We start from the raw sequence: 15,765 nt of genomic DNA, 5'->3' as shown, positions 1-15,765 counted from the left end.
CCTCTGTTTTGGGGGTGCAGGAGGTGACATTTCCCTCTGCAAAGGCCCCGTGGTCACACTCCAACAGCAACACCGCCCTCACCCCTCTTGGTTTCCCACCTCTGCCCTCCCATGGTGCCCACCCACATTCTCCCCAATCTGTGCATCCTAAACCCACATTTATCCACCATATCGCCAACAAATATTTATCTAAACCCCAAATTTAGATATAAAGAGCGGCTGCACCCTCTCTCTGCTGCCCTGGGGCTGTCTCTCCCTTCCTGGTGGATTTTTCCTTCTCTTCATGCTTGGCAGATCTGCCCCGAGGGCAGGGACACCAGGGTGGCACCAGTGTGGCACCAGCCTGGCACTGCCACGGCAGCTTCACAGTCACTGTGAAGAAAAAGAAAATCTGCTGGATTTCAGATCCTCCTGTTGGAATTGTGTAGGAGAGGAGTGTTGAAAAAACACTGAAATGTTCCAAATCAAGAGTTTCACAAGACATGCAGACACCTGGGTTCAGGTGCTTGATAAAACGGAGGGATTGGAATCATTCTGTGCTTCTGAAATGCATCAATGCTCGTAAAAAGAACATTTTGTCCCGATCTTTGCACGATCTTTAGGGACGGGCTGGAAGGGCCAGCACGACTTTGGGGCTCTGGCAGCTCTGAGGGGTGTCCCACAATGGGATTCTAGCTCTCAGTGGGATTTCAGAGTGGAGGGGGTTTAGGAGCAGGAATCTGGCAGCGCTGGCAGTGCTGTGAGGTGTCCCACAATGGGATTCCAGCTCCTGGTGGGATTCCAATAGAGAGGATTTAGGATCAGGGCTCTGGCAGAGCTGGCAGCTCTGTGGCGTATCACACAATGGGATTCCAGCTTCCAGTGCATGGAATTTAGGAACAGGGCTCTGGCAGTGCTGTGAGGTGTCCCACAATGGGATTCCAGATCCCGATGAGATTCCAGAGTGGAAGGGATTTAGGAGCAGGGCTCTGGCAGTGCTGTGGAGTGTCCCACAATGGGATTCCAGCTCCTGGTTGGATTCCAGTAGAGAGGATTTAGGATCAGGGCTCTGGCAGCACTGGCAGATCCATGGGGTGTCCCACAATGGGATTCTAGCTCTCAGTGGAATTCCAGTAGAGAGGATTTAGGAGCGGGGCTCTGGCAGGGCTGTGAGGTGTCCCGCAATGGGATTCCAGCTCCCTTCCAGCTCCCGGTGGGATTCCAGTAGAGGGGATTTAGGATCGGGGCTCTGGCAGTGCTGGCAGCTCTATGGACTGTTCCACAATGGGATTCCAGCTCCTGGTGGGATTTCAGACTGGAAGGGGTTTAGGATTGGGGCTCTGGCAGCTCTGGCAGCCCCGTGGGGTGTCCCATAATGGGATTCCAGCTCCCAGTGGAATTCCAGCGTGGATGGGATTTAGGAGCGGGGCTCTGGCAGCGCTGGCAATGCTGTGGAGTGTCACACAATGGGATTCCAGCCCCCGGTAGAGGGGATTTCGGATCGGGGCTCTGGCAGTGCCGTGCCCTGGCTCGCTCTGTTTGCCGAGGGCGCGGGGGGTGCCAGGTCCGGCCCCTCGGGTGCGGGAGCCGCAATCCGATCGCAGGGAATGAGTGATTCACCCTGGGGCCGGGAGCGCTGCCAGGGAAGGTTCGGCCCCGGGGGCGGTGGCACCGGGTGCCCCTCCTGCCCTGCCCTGTCCGGCCGGGTGAGGGGTCCCCTGTGACTCCCTGGGGGGATTCACCCAGCTTTGAGGGGCTGGATGCCGCTGTGCCCTCGGGAACAACCCGGTTGTTTCACCCCGTGCCTCAGTTTCCCCAGTAAGAGTTGGACCCTGGAGAGGGAGGGGAGGTTGCTCACAGGGATGGAGGAGGAGGAGGAGGAAGAGGAGGAGGAGTGAAACGTGGGCGTGTGCCCAGCTGGGGCAGGGACGAGAGGAGAGCCCGGAGGCGCCGTCTGCCCCGCAGGGACCTTGGTTGGGATCTGCACGGCAGCCCCGGTGCCAGCGGCGCCAGCGGCTCCCGCTTATCTGGGTCCTGCCGGGTCCCGCCGGGTCCTGCCGGGTCCTGCTGGGTTCTACTGGGTCCTGCCGGGTCCTGCCGGGTCCTGCCGGGTCCTGCCGGGTCCTGCTGGGTTCTACTGGGTTCTGCTGGGTTCTGCCGGGTCCTGCCGGGTCCTGCCGGGTCCTGCTGGGTTCTACTGAGTCCTCCCAGGTTCTGCCGGGTCCTGCTGGGTCCTGCTGGGTCCTGCCGGGTCCTGCTGGGTTCTCTTGGGTCCTGCTGGGTCCTCCCAGGTTCTGCTGGGTCCTGCCGGGTCCCGCTGGGTCCTGCCGGGTCCTGCCGGGTCCTGCTGGGTTCTCTTGGGTCCTGCTGGGTCCTCCCAGGTTCTGCTGGGTCCTGCCGGGTCCTCCCAGGTTCTGCTGGGTCCTGCTGAATCCTGCCGGGTCCTGCCGGGTCCTGCCGGGTCCTCTGATGCGTCCCACATGGCACCCAGGCTGTGCTGACATTCCCCCGGGCTTTTCCCTTCCCAGAAAGGTTCAGGATGCTCCCACAGGAGCGGGAGGTGCCTCTTGTGGCCGCCTGTCCCTGTCACCACCATGGGTGATGCTCCTGTGCTGTGCCAGAGCTGTCCCTGTCACCACGACGGATCTGGGAAGGAAAAAACCCTAATTGCTGTTTATTCACCCCATTCCGTTGCCCGACCCCTGAGCAAGGACACCAGTGCCTCCCTTTGCCTGTGACATTTTTAAAACCCATTTTTACAACCGAGCTGATCCACCAGCAGCCCCAACGATCGCGGCCCGGGCTCCGCGCTGGCTTTTTCCATGCCCTGGGGCAAGGAGGGCGGAGCAGGAGGGGTTTGGGGCCGGCAGCTCCTGCTCGGGGCTCCCAGGGATGCGGGAGGACCTTGTCCCGGCGTTAATGAGTAATGAGGGAGCAGCCAGGGCTCCGTGTCCCCGCCAGGGCAGGGGTGGGATGAGCCCAGCCCGGCTGCAGGAGCTGCTCGAGGGTGATGCCATCACTGCCAGCTCATTTTTTGGCTGCTTTATTCTGGGTTTCACTGCCCAGGGGTCCCCAGTTCACCTGGGGATGTGGCAGAGTCTCTGCCTCCCCTGGGACTGGTGGGAGCTGCTGTCCCCAGGAAAATCCTGTGATCATCCTGGCCCTGCAAGTGGAAATGAATTACCCAGCTGGGGACCCTGCTGGAGCTTTCTGAGGCTCTCCATGAAATCCTGGAATTCCTAGGGCTGGGACAACCTTCCTCTTCACCTTCCTCTTCACCTTCACCTTCCTCTTCACCTTCCTCCTGTTCTTCCCTTGCTCTGATGGGAGCTCCCCCTGCAGAGTAACCGATCCTCTCCCCCCCTCTCACTCTGATTATTTGGACAATGCCCCATTACTCTGTGCAGAAATATTTTTTCAATATTTCTGCTGCCACGCGAAGAGGGGAAAGATGAAAAATGGGATTTTTTGAGTTTTTTTTTTTTTTTTTTTTTTTTTTGGAGGTTAATGACTCGGAAATCGGAGCCAGCAGCAGAAAGTCAACACAAACACCCTAATTGGGGATTAGGATCTCCTCAGTGCAGCTCAGCTCGACGTGGGTCAGCAAAGCCCAGGGAGCAGTGGCACTGTCAGACTTCATCCTGGAAAGGAATCAACCCCTGGCACCATGGAGGGGCACAGAAATTTGTGCCCAGCTCTTTCCAGCGCTCATTTCAACCTTGAGTTTGGGTTCGGATGGGTGAAGGGGAGGGAGGATGTGAGGCAGGGACACAAAACCCCAGCAAATCCCGACCTTTCCTCCCTGGATTTGGAGCCAAATCCCCATTCCTGGTCACTGCATCCTGGAAGCAGCAGGATGCTCAGGTTTGCACAGCCCACAAGATGCAAGAGCCTGAATCCCACAGGAGATGCTGATGTGCTGGGAAGGCTGAGGGACGGAGAAGCTTCTTGCTTCAGAAACCTTTCCAGGCATTTCCAGCAGCTGGCAAACTCCTCTGGGCACGGGGCCAGGCCCTGGGAGCGTCCGGGAAGGATGTGGCTCCAAGAGAGGCGGCAGGAAACACAGAGACCCAAACCCTGGGAGCCAGGAGTGTGGAAATGCAGCAGAAACCAGCTGGGTTCTTGTTGGGATCCTTCCCTTGGCTTTGGCACGTTCCTGTCACCGAGCTGCCGCTGCTCCAGCCCGGTCCCTGCTCGTCCCGTTGTCCCCTCTCAGCTGGATCGTGGAACATGGAATGGTTTGTGCTGAGAGGGAATTTAAAATTCATCTTGTTCCAACCCCTGCCATGGGCAGGGACACCTCCCACTGTGACAGGCGCTCCAAGCCCTGTCCAGCCTGGCCTCGGGCACTGCCAGGGATCCAGAGGCTGCTCTGGGCACCTGTGCCAGGGCCTGCCCACCCTCACAGGGAAGGATTCATGTCCTGAAATCCAATCTAGATCAGATTGGAGTGGCCATGCTCCTGAGCAACACCAGGGCAGTGAAATCCTTCCCCAGATTCCCTTTCCCAGGAGCTCTCCCGGCCTCAGGCAGAGCCTGGAGAGCCGAACCCCCCCTCACGCTGTGCCATTCCGTTTTCAGGAGCTGATTTATTATCAGCAGCACGCAGCAGATTGGCACAGGACGGAGCACGGTGTCCCCCTGGGCGCTGCCCATGGCGGTGACGGGGCGAGTGTCACCCCCGGGCCATCAGGTCAGGAACCGGTGGCGATTGCGGGATGGGAGGGCGAGGGCAGGACAAGGCTGGGAGGGCACGGGCAGGACAGGGCTGCCAGCTCCGGCTTCCCTCCCGGTACCGGGATCCAGGGCCGGGATCCATCGCCAGCCCCCCGGGATGAGTGGACGCCGCCCCGAGATGACGATGCTGGAATTCCGCGCTCCTCTCGGTGTTTCTCCGTTTTCCTGCTCTCTCCTCCCGCTGGTGCTCAGCCCCGCGGGGGCACCACAGAGGGTCCCAAGGGCCGGCACCGACCCCCGCTGTCCCCGCACGCAGAGCGAGGGGACAAAGCCGGGACGCACCGGGGGGACGGGCAGAGCACCCCGGGGAGCCCCGGTGGCACCAAGGGGAGGCTCCGCGGTCCCCACGCCCCCGGGGCCACCTGCGGGTGACGGAGGGGCGGGCGCGGGTGCGGGCGGAGCTCCCTCAGCCCGGCCCCGCCTCGCACAGAAACTTTCCGTCGGCGCCGGGCGCTCGGCGGGAGCCCGGAGCGGGGCCGGGGCTGCAGCGGGAGCCGGGCCGAGCCGGGCCGAGCCGGAGCGAGCCGAGCCGGGCGGGCCCGGCCCTATGGGCAGCGGCTGCCGGCCGTGCGGGGCGGTGCGGGGCGCTGCCCGCGGCCATGTCCGCCGGGGCTGCACCTGCGGCGGGCGGAGAGCGGGACCCGGAGCGGGGCGGCGGCGGCGGCGGAGGCTCGGAGGGGGCTCCCGGGGATCCCCCCCGGCGGAAGAAGGCCCGGGCGAACTCGCTGCGCCGGGCGTTCAGCTGGCTCCGGGGCCGGCGGCGGCCGCACAAGGACGGCGGAGGCTCGGGAGGGACGGAGGGAGCAGGTGAGGAGCGGGCGGGGAGGTGGCCACGGTGGCACCTAAGGAGGGGGCACGGTGGTGGCCACGGTGCCACTTAGGAGGGGTCACAGTGGTACTTAGCAGGGGTCACGGTGGTGGCCTCAGTGGCACTTAGGAGGGGTCAGGGTGGTGGCCTCAGTGGCACTTAGGAGGGGTCACGGTGGTGGCCTCAGTGGCACTTAGGAGGGGTCAGGGTGGTGGCCACGGTGACACCTAAGGAGGGGGCACGGGGGTGGCCATGGTTGCACTTACAGAGGGGGCACGGAGGTGGCCATGGTGGCACTTAGGAGGGGTCATGGTGGTGGCCACAGTGGCACTTAGGAGGGGTCACGGTGGTGGCCATAGTGGCACTTACAGAGGGGGCACGGTGGTGGCCATGGTGGCACTTAGGAGGGGGCACGGTGGTGGCCACGCAGAGGTGGATGAGGAGGTTTCAGGGAGCTGCTCAAAGAGGTGTTGAGGTGGTGGTGGCTAAGGAGGGTCATGGTGGTGGCCACAGTGGGTTTGGAGTGATGGCAAAGTGTTGGGTGGTGGTCAAAGAGATGTTGGGGTGGTGTTCACAGTGGTGGCCAGGACAATGGGTGAGGAGGAATGAGGTTGGTGGCCGTGGAGGGCTCAGGGTGGTGGCTGAGGCCAAGGAGGAGTCACAGCCGTGGCCATGGAGGAGCTGGTGAAGGAGAGGTCAAGGTGGTGGCCATGGAGGCCGAGGAGGTGTCACAGTGGAACCCAAGGAGGGTCGGGCTGCTGACCATGGAGGTGGCCAAAGAGGGGTCACCATGGGGGCTGGAGAGGACTTGAGGTGGTGACCACGGACGTGGCTAAAGAGGGGGCACAGGAGGGGCACAGGGGGGGCGCAGGTGGGGTGGAGTTGCTGGCTGTGGTGGCAGCAGCAGAGGAAGGAGGTGGCAGTGGTGGTGGCCGTGGTGGCCATGGTGGCCGTGGTGGCAGCAGGATGGATCCAGCAGTCCCTGGCACGGTCTGGCCGCGGCCCCGAGGGCTGGTGCCGGTTCACTGGGTAGGTTCTCCTGCGCTGAGTCAGAAGGTCACTGGGGCTGAGGGAATTCTGGAGGGATGCCAGCCGCTGCCACCTCCTCCTCCTCCTCCTCCTCCTCCTCCTGGGCAGGGTGTTTGCGTGCTCCAGGTGTGGCCCTTCCTGCCCCAGATATGGCCCTCACCCGGCTCCTGGGTGGCTGCTGCCTCCACGGCCGCTCACGTCCCTGCCACCACCTCGGCCAGGACAATCCTGCAGGGAAGCTGCGCTGGGTCCCCTCATGCTGGGGCTTTTGGGGATCCAAGGGCTCTGCCAGGCAGCTTTGGCAGAGCCATGGGTGCTGGCTTGTCTGGTCATGCTCCTCTCCTCAGCGCTCTTTTGGCATGTCCCAATGAGGGAGGTATCACCCCAAAATCCTGTCCCACCCCACAGTGTCGGGGACACCGTCTGTGCCACAGCCCTGCCCTCCCTGCAGGCACCTCTGGCAGGGATGTTTTGGCTCTTTTTGCCAAGGGAGAGGCCTCTCCTGTGGCACTCAAGCACGGCAGGGTGTCAGCTGGGACTTTCTTCCTCAATTTGCTCCAGGGAGTGAATTTCCTTGCATGCTGTGTGGAGAAGCACATGGAGATCTGTGCTAGGACAGGAATGCAAAGGGAAAAGAGGCTTGGGAAGAGCTGAGCTCTCTCCTGGGCTGATCCTGAGCTCTCTCCTGGGCTGATCCTGAGCTCTCTCCTGGGCTGATCCATCAGATGCTGCTGGTGGTTCCTTCCCAGTTCTCCGTGTGTGGATGCCGCTGCCACAGCCCAGCACTGAAACCTGAGCAGAAAAAACGAGATGTGCCGGATCATGTGATGTTCCTCTTCACGGCAGAAACGCCCCCAGCAGCTCTGCCAGCCCTTTTTTTTCCATTTTTTTTTTCCCTTCCCCTGAAGTTGTACCGCTCACCAGCTAATCCTCAAAATGCCAAGTCATGGCCTGTCAGGGTCACAGCTCGGGGACCTCGCTGTGGCAGCCAGGGCTGTGTCACTGCACTGTCACCCTGCTGTCCCAGCAGATACACCCAGGAGAGCTGTGCTGAGTGCCCACAGCCCGTGCTGGTGATGGAGGGGTTGTTCAGTGCCCCAGCCTGGGGGACTTTTCCCCTCTGTCTGTGCTTTTGGGAGGGGAGGTGCCCCAAATTCCCTCACATCTTCCCTGGTGTGGCGGGAGATTCAGCACGGATGTGCAGTGGTTGTAGCTTGCCCGTGTGACTGAATCAGCCTCCCTGTGTGATTCCAGCATGGAGAGCATGCCAGGAACCCCTCCCTGCTCCAGCACCTCCAGCTCTGCTCCAGCACATGCCAGGGTTACCGGCATCCATCCATCCATCCTTCCCCGGCATCCATCCATCCATCCATCCATCCATCCATCCATCCATCCATTCATCATCCATCCATTATTCATCCATCCATCCATCCATCCATCCATCCATCCATCCATCCATCATCCATCCATCCATCATCCATGATCCATCCCTCCATCCATCCATCCATCCATCCATCCATCCATCCATCCATCCATCATCCATCCATCATCCATCCATCATCCATCCATCCATCCATCCATCCATCCATCCATCCATCCATCATCCATCCATCATCCATCCATCCATCCATCCATCCATCATCCATCCATCCATCCATCCATCCATCTATCCATCCATCCATCCATCCATCATCCATCCATCCATCCATCCATCCATCCATCCATCCATCCATCCATCCATCCATCTATCCATCCATCCATCCATCCATCCATCCATCCATCCATCCATCCATCCATCCATCCCCAGGATGGGGACAGTGTTTCCCCGTGGGATGGGGCTCAGGATGCCTCAGGAGGATCTCTGGAGGATCCTCAAGGTGCTGGGCAGGGCTGTGGGAAGGAAGGAGTGTTGGCCCTGGGTGTTTTCTGGGGAGCAGCGCTGATATCACCAGCCGAGCCTTCCTGCAGCAGGACCGGCTGGGGATTGTTCCAAACATCAGCTGGGAGCTGTGGGATGGCGAGAGGAGAGAGTTGTGGTGAGCTCTGAGTGCCCTCAGTGTTCTCTGTGTCTGTGTGGTGCTGGGGATGCTGGATCGGGCCCGTGATCCATCACCCTGCCCTTCCCCAGGTGGGTTTAGCCATGGATTTGGGACAGGGCATGTCTGACCATCCTGGGGAGGGGGACCAGGATGGCACCAAGGGATGGGAGAGAGAATTCAGAATTCATCCCAGGGCACGTGGTTCATCCTGGGCATCCCCCCGCTGTGCTGTGGGTGCTGGTGAGGCTGGCATTGCTCAGCACTGGCACCAGGCAGAGGGAGGATGATGAGAGCATTTCCACTTTGGATCAATCCCGTGGCTCCCTGGCTATCAGCAACCCCATCTCTGGCTGCCCAAACAGCTGTGCTGGGAGGAAAAGCTCCCTAATCCCCCTCCATCAGCCGCCTTTGGGGGACACCAGCAGCTCTAGGATGGGGGGATGGCTCCATCCCAGCTGGAATTGCATCCCCTGGGTGCTGGATGGATCCATCCCAGCTGGAATTGCATCCCCTGGATGCTGGATGGCTCCATCCCAGCTGGAATTGCATCCCCTGGATGCTGGATGGCTCCATCCCAGCTGGAATTGCATCCCCTGGATGCTGGATGGCTCCATCCCAGCTGGAATTGCATCCCCTGGGTGCTGGATGGCTCCATCCCAGCTGGAATTGCATCCCCTGGGTGCTGTGCCCTGTTTGTCTGGATGGCCCTGCTGGCTGCAGGTGCTGTCCCAGCCTTCCCAGCCCTGTTTATTTCCACAATAACCTTTGGAAGAAGAGCAGTGATTGAGCTCTGGGGTGGGAGCTGAGCAGCTGGGCAGTGCCAAGGGTCAAACGGAGCAGGGATTTGGGGTGCCCGGCTGCTGGCACTGCCTGGGCTGCATTTCGGGGTGCAGAGGTGAGAAAACAGCTCTGGGATGAAGGATGAGCTGCTGCTGGGGTCCAGAGCTTTTAGTCTGTTTTTTTTTTTTTTGGCTGCTGCTTTATCCAGCTTTCACAACATTCCTCTTAATTCCTTGATGAAGTAAAGGAATCGATGTTCCAGAAATATTAAATTAGGGTTGGTTTTTTTTTTTCCTTTTTTCTTTTTTTTTTTTTTTTTTCTCTTTCTGATGCCAGCTTAGTCCAGCAGCAATGATTTCCTGCACTGGGGTGGGGGATAAAATGTGCTGTTAAAAATAAAAGCTTTCAAGGCTCACAGCTGCTTTGTAGCAGCAGCAAGTGCTTGTTGGGACTGGGGATTTGCCATGTGCAGGGTGAGCAGAGGGCGGAGGGGCTGGGCTGTGCTGGGGATCGTGCTCAGCTCCTCCATGGAAAAGGTTTTTAAGCACTGGGAGGCGTTCAAGGAGCAGCTGGACGTGGCACTCAGTGCTCTGGGCCGGCTGACAAGGTGGGGTTTGATCACAGGTTGGCTTTGATGGTCTTGGAGGGGTTTTCCAACCTTAATAACTCTGTGATTCTGTGCTGATGGCGTTTGATGCCACGGGGTGCACGTGAGCCCTCGGGGAAATGTGGGGCTGAGCTGTGGAATCTCCCTGGACCACGATTGCCTCCATCCTCTGCTGCCACGCAGGGTTTGGTGCAAACACAGTTGAGCCCAGAGGAGAGAGGAGAGGGATTGCTCTGTGTGTGTGGGAATGGGTTTGTTAATCTGCCAGAGGCACAGAGTGACACTTGAGCAAATGTGAGCAGCAGGAATCCCCTGGCCGGCCTGGCCTGGCACTGGGGAACAAAGAGAGGTGTGTCTGCAAGCACAGCCATTCCACCTGGAGACAACCGGGAGGATTTCTCCCCAGAACAACGTTCCCTGAGATCCGATAAAGCGATTTCTGCGGGGTCAGGTTTCCCCCGTGCCAGGGAGCTCTGGTTTCATAAGACAATATCATCATTGACTGCAGCCCCGGCAGCGATGGGAACAGAACCCGCTGCAAGGTGAAGAGCTGGGCAAGGATGAAGTGAAAAACCATTTCCCTGCCAAGCAGGAGCCAGAGCCTCGGGCTGGGCGTGCTGAGCATGGATAAAATCCACCTGACCCTCCAGCTCTGGGGCTGGTGCTGGTCCTGTCATCAGCAGAGCCAGCCTGGACTCCGGCTGGAGCAGGAAATCATTTGAAACCCTTCTGGTTATGTATTTCTGTTAATGATTGGGGATCTCAAGTGGGGTTTTGGTGTTACCTTTGCCTCGCTGAGCTTTACTTCCCCGTGAAGGGAACAAGGGCTGAATTCCTTTCTCGTTCAGGCAGCTCAGTGTTTGCTGGGAGATGGAGGTCAGGTTTGGAAAACTCCAGAAGGAATGGGTGAAACACCAGGAGGGATGGACAGAACACCAGGAGGGATGGACAGAACACCAGCAGGGACAGATCTGCCCCCTGTGACAGCACACAGGGGTCCCCATGCCTGCGCTGGCCCCTCTGACCCAGGGAATGTGTGACTTTGCGGAGATCAGATGTGCTCGGGGCAGTCACGCTGTGCTGAGCAGATCTGTATCTCAGGAACAGCTTCTCTGCTGCTCCAAGCTCTTATCAGAGCTCTCTCAGGGAATCAAACCAGGGATTTCTGGCCTGGAGAAGGGATTCTGCCTGGAATCTCTGGCCCCCAGCTCCCCATGGGAGGCTGAGGGTGCTTCCCTTCCCCTCCCCTTTGAGGTTCTAACACAGAGCAGGGAATTGGGGTGCTCAGCTGTCCCCTGAGCCACATTCCTGCTCACAGCAACATCAGCTCTGGCATGCAGGATGAGGACAATCCTGCCCTCAGCTTTCAGGGGGGTTTGTGCCCTGAATCAGCCGTGGGGTCTGTGGGGATGCTGAACCCCCCCAATGCTGCTCCAAAGCCCCCAAATCGGGCAGGGACTGAACCACGAGGCCCAGGAGGAGCTGCAGCTCCTCGTGGCTGTGTTAGCCCATCTCAGAGAAGCCACGGGGTATTTTTGGCACCCGTGGGGTGCCCGGGGCTGGCTCCCAATCTCAGCTGTGCCCGGGGGCGGCGACGCCTCGGTGGCCGCGTTGGTTCCCTGAGCGAGTGCTGAGAGGGAGGGAAGGAGGGAAGGAGGGAAGGAGGGAAGGTGTCTGTTTTGGGAGTGGAGGGGGAAGTGTCTCCCTGGATCTGGGGCAGCTCCAGCCTCCCTGCTTCTCCCAGGGACAGAAATGCAGGAGCTGCGTTGGGAGATTTGCTCTGGGTGGCTCCAGAGGAGCCCCCTGAGGAGGGGTCTGAGTGGCAATGGTGGGTCCAAGTTTTGGGATGGAAATCCCAGGGGATGCTGAGAGGCACTGGGCAGTGAGAGGAAGCCTCATCCCAGCCCAGAGATGTCCCTGGCTGAGCAGAGGTGAAATCCTGTCCCCCAGTCCCTGGGCACACATCAGCCACTCTGATCTCCTCGTGTGCCCATGGCCTTGTTTGATCCCCGCTGCCCCAAGGTGGAAGGGCTGTCCTGTGAACAGGAGTGCAAAACAGGGAACATTTCCCCACTGGATGCCCTCATCTCCCACAGCAACGGGGCAGCAAACCCACGGGGGCAGTCCCTGCCCAGCTGAGCGTGCCCTGGGCACCCAACCGAGCTGCTGAGGAGCTGAACCATCAATATTTCCATTGCTGAGGAGACTGAAGTCCAAAGATTAATTCGGTGCCGATCACCTCGGGAGGTCAGGACAAAGCTGCTGGTTGATCTTTAATTTTTTTCCTTTCTTCCTTCCACCACCTCCCCGGTTCTGTGCCTTTCCCACAAAACCCTCCTTCCTATTTATCCCAGCCTTTGATGAATCACCTAAGGAACATAAACATTGCCAGCAGGAATTGCCCACCGCTGCCTGCCTGGCTGACCCCTCCCTGCCCTCGCAGCATTTAATGTTCTCATTAAAAACCAGGAGGGGAAAGTGGCCTTGGGGAAGGGGCCGTGGAGGGGCTTGGCCGGGTGGTGTGGGCAGATTTTGGGGCAGCAATTCCCGGGGGTTTTGGAGCAGCGATTCCCGGGGTTTTTCTGCCAGCAATTCCTGGGGTTTTGGGGCAGCAATTCCCGGGGGTTTTGGAGCAGCGATTCCCGGGGTTTTTCTGCCAGCAATTCCCGGGGTTTTTCTGCCAGCAATTCCCGGGGCTTTTGGGGCAGCAGTTCCCGGGGTTTTTGGGGCAGCAGTTCCCGGGGTTTTTCTGCCAGTCATGGAGCAGGGAGAGGCTGAGGTGCACGGGGGAGGGCAGGAAGGTGCCGGCAGTGTGAGCAAGGTGCTCGTGACTCTCCCCAGAGCCAGGAGGGGCCGTGGGGAGGGTGCCGGGGGTTGCCACCCACGCCAGGCTGGCATGTGGGTGCTCGCCCCGGCTTTGGGCAGCGGCACGACCCAGCCCGTGGCCTCGGGCGCTTTGCTCCGATAGCCTTGATAGTAACCCTGTCCTAACCCTGGCCGGGCTGGGGGGGTCTCCCCATCCCCAAAACCCACCCGGGGAGTGCTGTAGCAGCTGGAGCCGGGGACAGCCGGAGCGGTGGCGAACTCCAGGGAGGCGAAACCCCCGCGCTGCTCGGGGCTGTTTGGCCACCGGGGCGTCTCCCCGAGCCCGCTCGGCCTCCCTGCACCACCCCGGCATCCCCGGCGCGGGGATGGGGCTGGGAGGGTGCTGCGATCCGCCGGCTGATCCGGGCAGGCCCCTCCTCTCTGCCCGCACCATTGGCTCCGGCTCGGCCGCCTGCGAGCGAGCGCTCGGCTCCGCCGGGGCCGCGATGGGAGCCGCGGCCGGCCCCGGCTGTCCCGGCACGGCTCGGCTCGGCCCGGCCATGTAGCACCGCGGTGCCCTCCACCCGGCCGCGGTGGAGGCGGCGGCGGCCTCATGGGCAACGCGCACCGCAAGAGGAGCCCGGCGGGCACCAAGCCTGGCACCTCCTGGCCCTTCGGCCGCGCCGGGAAACCCAGGGCAGGTAGGGGACACCTGGGGACACCTGGGGTTCCTGCTCTCGGAGCTGGAAGGGATCGCGCTGGGAAAGTGGGAAAGTTCTCCTGTTGGGCTGGGATGGGCAGGAGCGGAGGGCGAGGGGAGGTTTCGCTGTGTCCTCCCGGTGTTGGGGGGCAGGACCGGGCCCCGAGCCCGGAGTGGGGCTGGGGGAGCGCCCGTGGCTGTGCCGGGAGCAGCCGCGCTACCGGGACGGGATCAGCTGGATTAGGGAGTGATTTGTTTTCCAAGTGGGATCCCGATTTCACTGATTTGTTTTCCAAGTGGGATCCCGATCAGTGACTGATTTGTTTTCCAAGTGGGATCCCGATTTCACTGATTTGTTTTCCAAGCAGGATCCCACCGCTGCCTTCCTCCCACTCCCACCCCGTGCCTCAGTTTCCCTCTCTGTGCCGCGGAAATCTGGGAGTGCTCGCAGGGGCTGCTGCCCCCTCTCTCTGTGCGTCTGTCTGTCTGTCTGTCTGTCTGTCCACACACATTGCCCCGCTGCTTTATGCTCCGTCTCCGCGGATGCTGGGAAGCCCCGCAGGAAGCCGGGGTTGGGATCTTTTGAGATCTTTCCTGCAGGAAAAGGGTCCCACGCCAGGCTGGACCCACTCGCGGATCAGTGAACCCCGTGGGTGCCTGGAGAGCTCCCTCCGTGGTTCCCCCATCAGGGCAGGGTGTGCCAGCAGGGAAGGTCTCACAGTGACATCGAGGGAAGCTCTCTCACACTAACATCGCCCCCATCCCGGGCTTGCTGACTCTCCCATGGTGTCATTAAACTGTCCCCGTGTCCCCAGCCCTGCCCGAGGCAAGGAGGAGCCCTGGGAGATGCGTGGGCAGGATCATGGGGCAGGACAGCAGCACCCAGGGGTAACTGGGGGGTTTTCCCCACCAGCCCTGTGGGATCCTTGGCCCTGCTGTCCCTCCTGCCCTGTGTCCCTTCACAGGCAGCAGCCAGGTGTGGGTAAACAGGGCCTGGAGTCAGCTCTGCACAGGCCAGGGGACAAAACCATGGGAGCAAAACCCTCCCGGAGGTGGGGCCTGGCGTGGGGAGACCCCGCAGGTGCACAGGGAGAGGGAGCAGGAATGTGCTGGCTGAGAAATCTGCTCAGTGCTGGGGGAAACTGAGGCAGGAGGTCGCATGGGACAGCATCCCCTTCACTGCAGGCTCTCCTCATCCTCCCCGGGGTGGCTGCAGGCTCCTCTGGCCGCGCTCTCCGTGCAGGAAGGGCTGGAGCTGCCGTCCCCGGCACATCCTCGCCCTCTCCACGTGCCCGACCTCCATCTCCTCTCCATCCCTGCCAGCCTTGGCTGTCCCTCGTCCGTCCCCAAGCAGGACCGTGCCTCCCCTCCCCAGGAAAGCCCCGCTCCCCCTGGGATGCCCCGGAGCGGGCGGGATGTGGCACCGGCACGGCCGGGGCAGGCAAGGGCTGCCTCTGGGGCCGAGGGCCGTGGGGTGGAAGGTGCTGAGAAAACATGGGGCGAGTTGTGTTTGTTCTCTGCCCCGGCTCCATGGCAACGGCGCGGCGGCCACAAAGCCAAAGAATTTGCATTGTGTCGCTTCAGCGTTTCGGAGGGATCACCGGCTGGGGGCTGGGTGTGCCGGCCCTGCCGCTGCCCTCTCCCCCTGCACCGCCCTGGGTCCCTCTGGATTTTGGGCTAGGGGACAGTTGCATGCGGTGGGTGGCAGGACCGGTGTCCCCAGTTCCTGCCTCTTTGGTGACTGGGAATCAATTTGGCCCTGCCGTGCCCGGTGCTGATGGTTTTGTGTTGTGCCGTGTGTGCAGAGGGGTGGGTGCTGAGGGTGCCACCCAAGCCTTTGGGTGCTGAGGGGACAGAGCGGGGTCCCCAGGGGCAGGGTGGGCACTGGGGTGGTTCTGTCGCTGAGCTCACCCAAACTCTGCCCACCGGTGCCAAACCCGCGCACCCCGTGCCCACCTCCCCATGCCAGAGCGGGGCCTGGCTCGCTCCGGGGGCATCCCCAGCCTCTCGCCCATGCCGGGGAAGGTCCTTGAGCCCCAGGGAGAGCGAAGCCTCTTATCGCCTCCTTATCGGGACTCCCCGGCGGGCCCTGCTGAGTCAGGGCGCAGGAACGTGGCTGCGGGCCGGGCTGCGCCCCGCGGAGTCAGCGGCGATGCGCTCTGGGTGTGGGGTCACCCCGCACCCGCCTCCCCTGGTGGCTCACAGGGAAAAAAAACCTGGAATTGTTTGATTTGGAAGGGACCTTGAAGCTCATCGCGTTCCATTCTACGGGCAGGGACAT

Source organism: Ammospiza nelsoni, chromosome 25, assembly GCF_027579445.1.
Source record: "Ammospiza nelsoni isolate bAmmNel1 chromosome 25, bAmmNel1.pri, whole genome shotgun sequence".
NCBI classification, from domain to species: domain Eukaryota; kingdom Metazoa; phylum Chordata; class Aves; order Passeriformes; family Passerellidae; genus Ammospiza; species Ammospiza nelsoni.
This window is presented reverse-complemented; position numbering follows the sequence as displayed.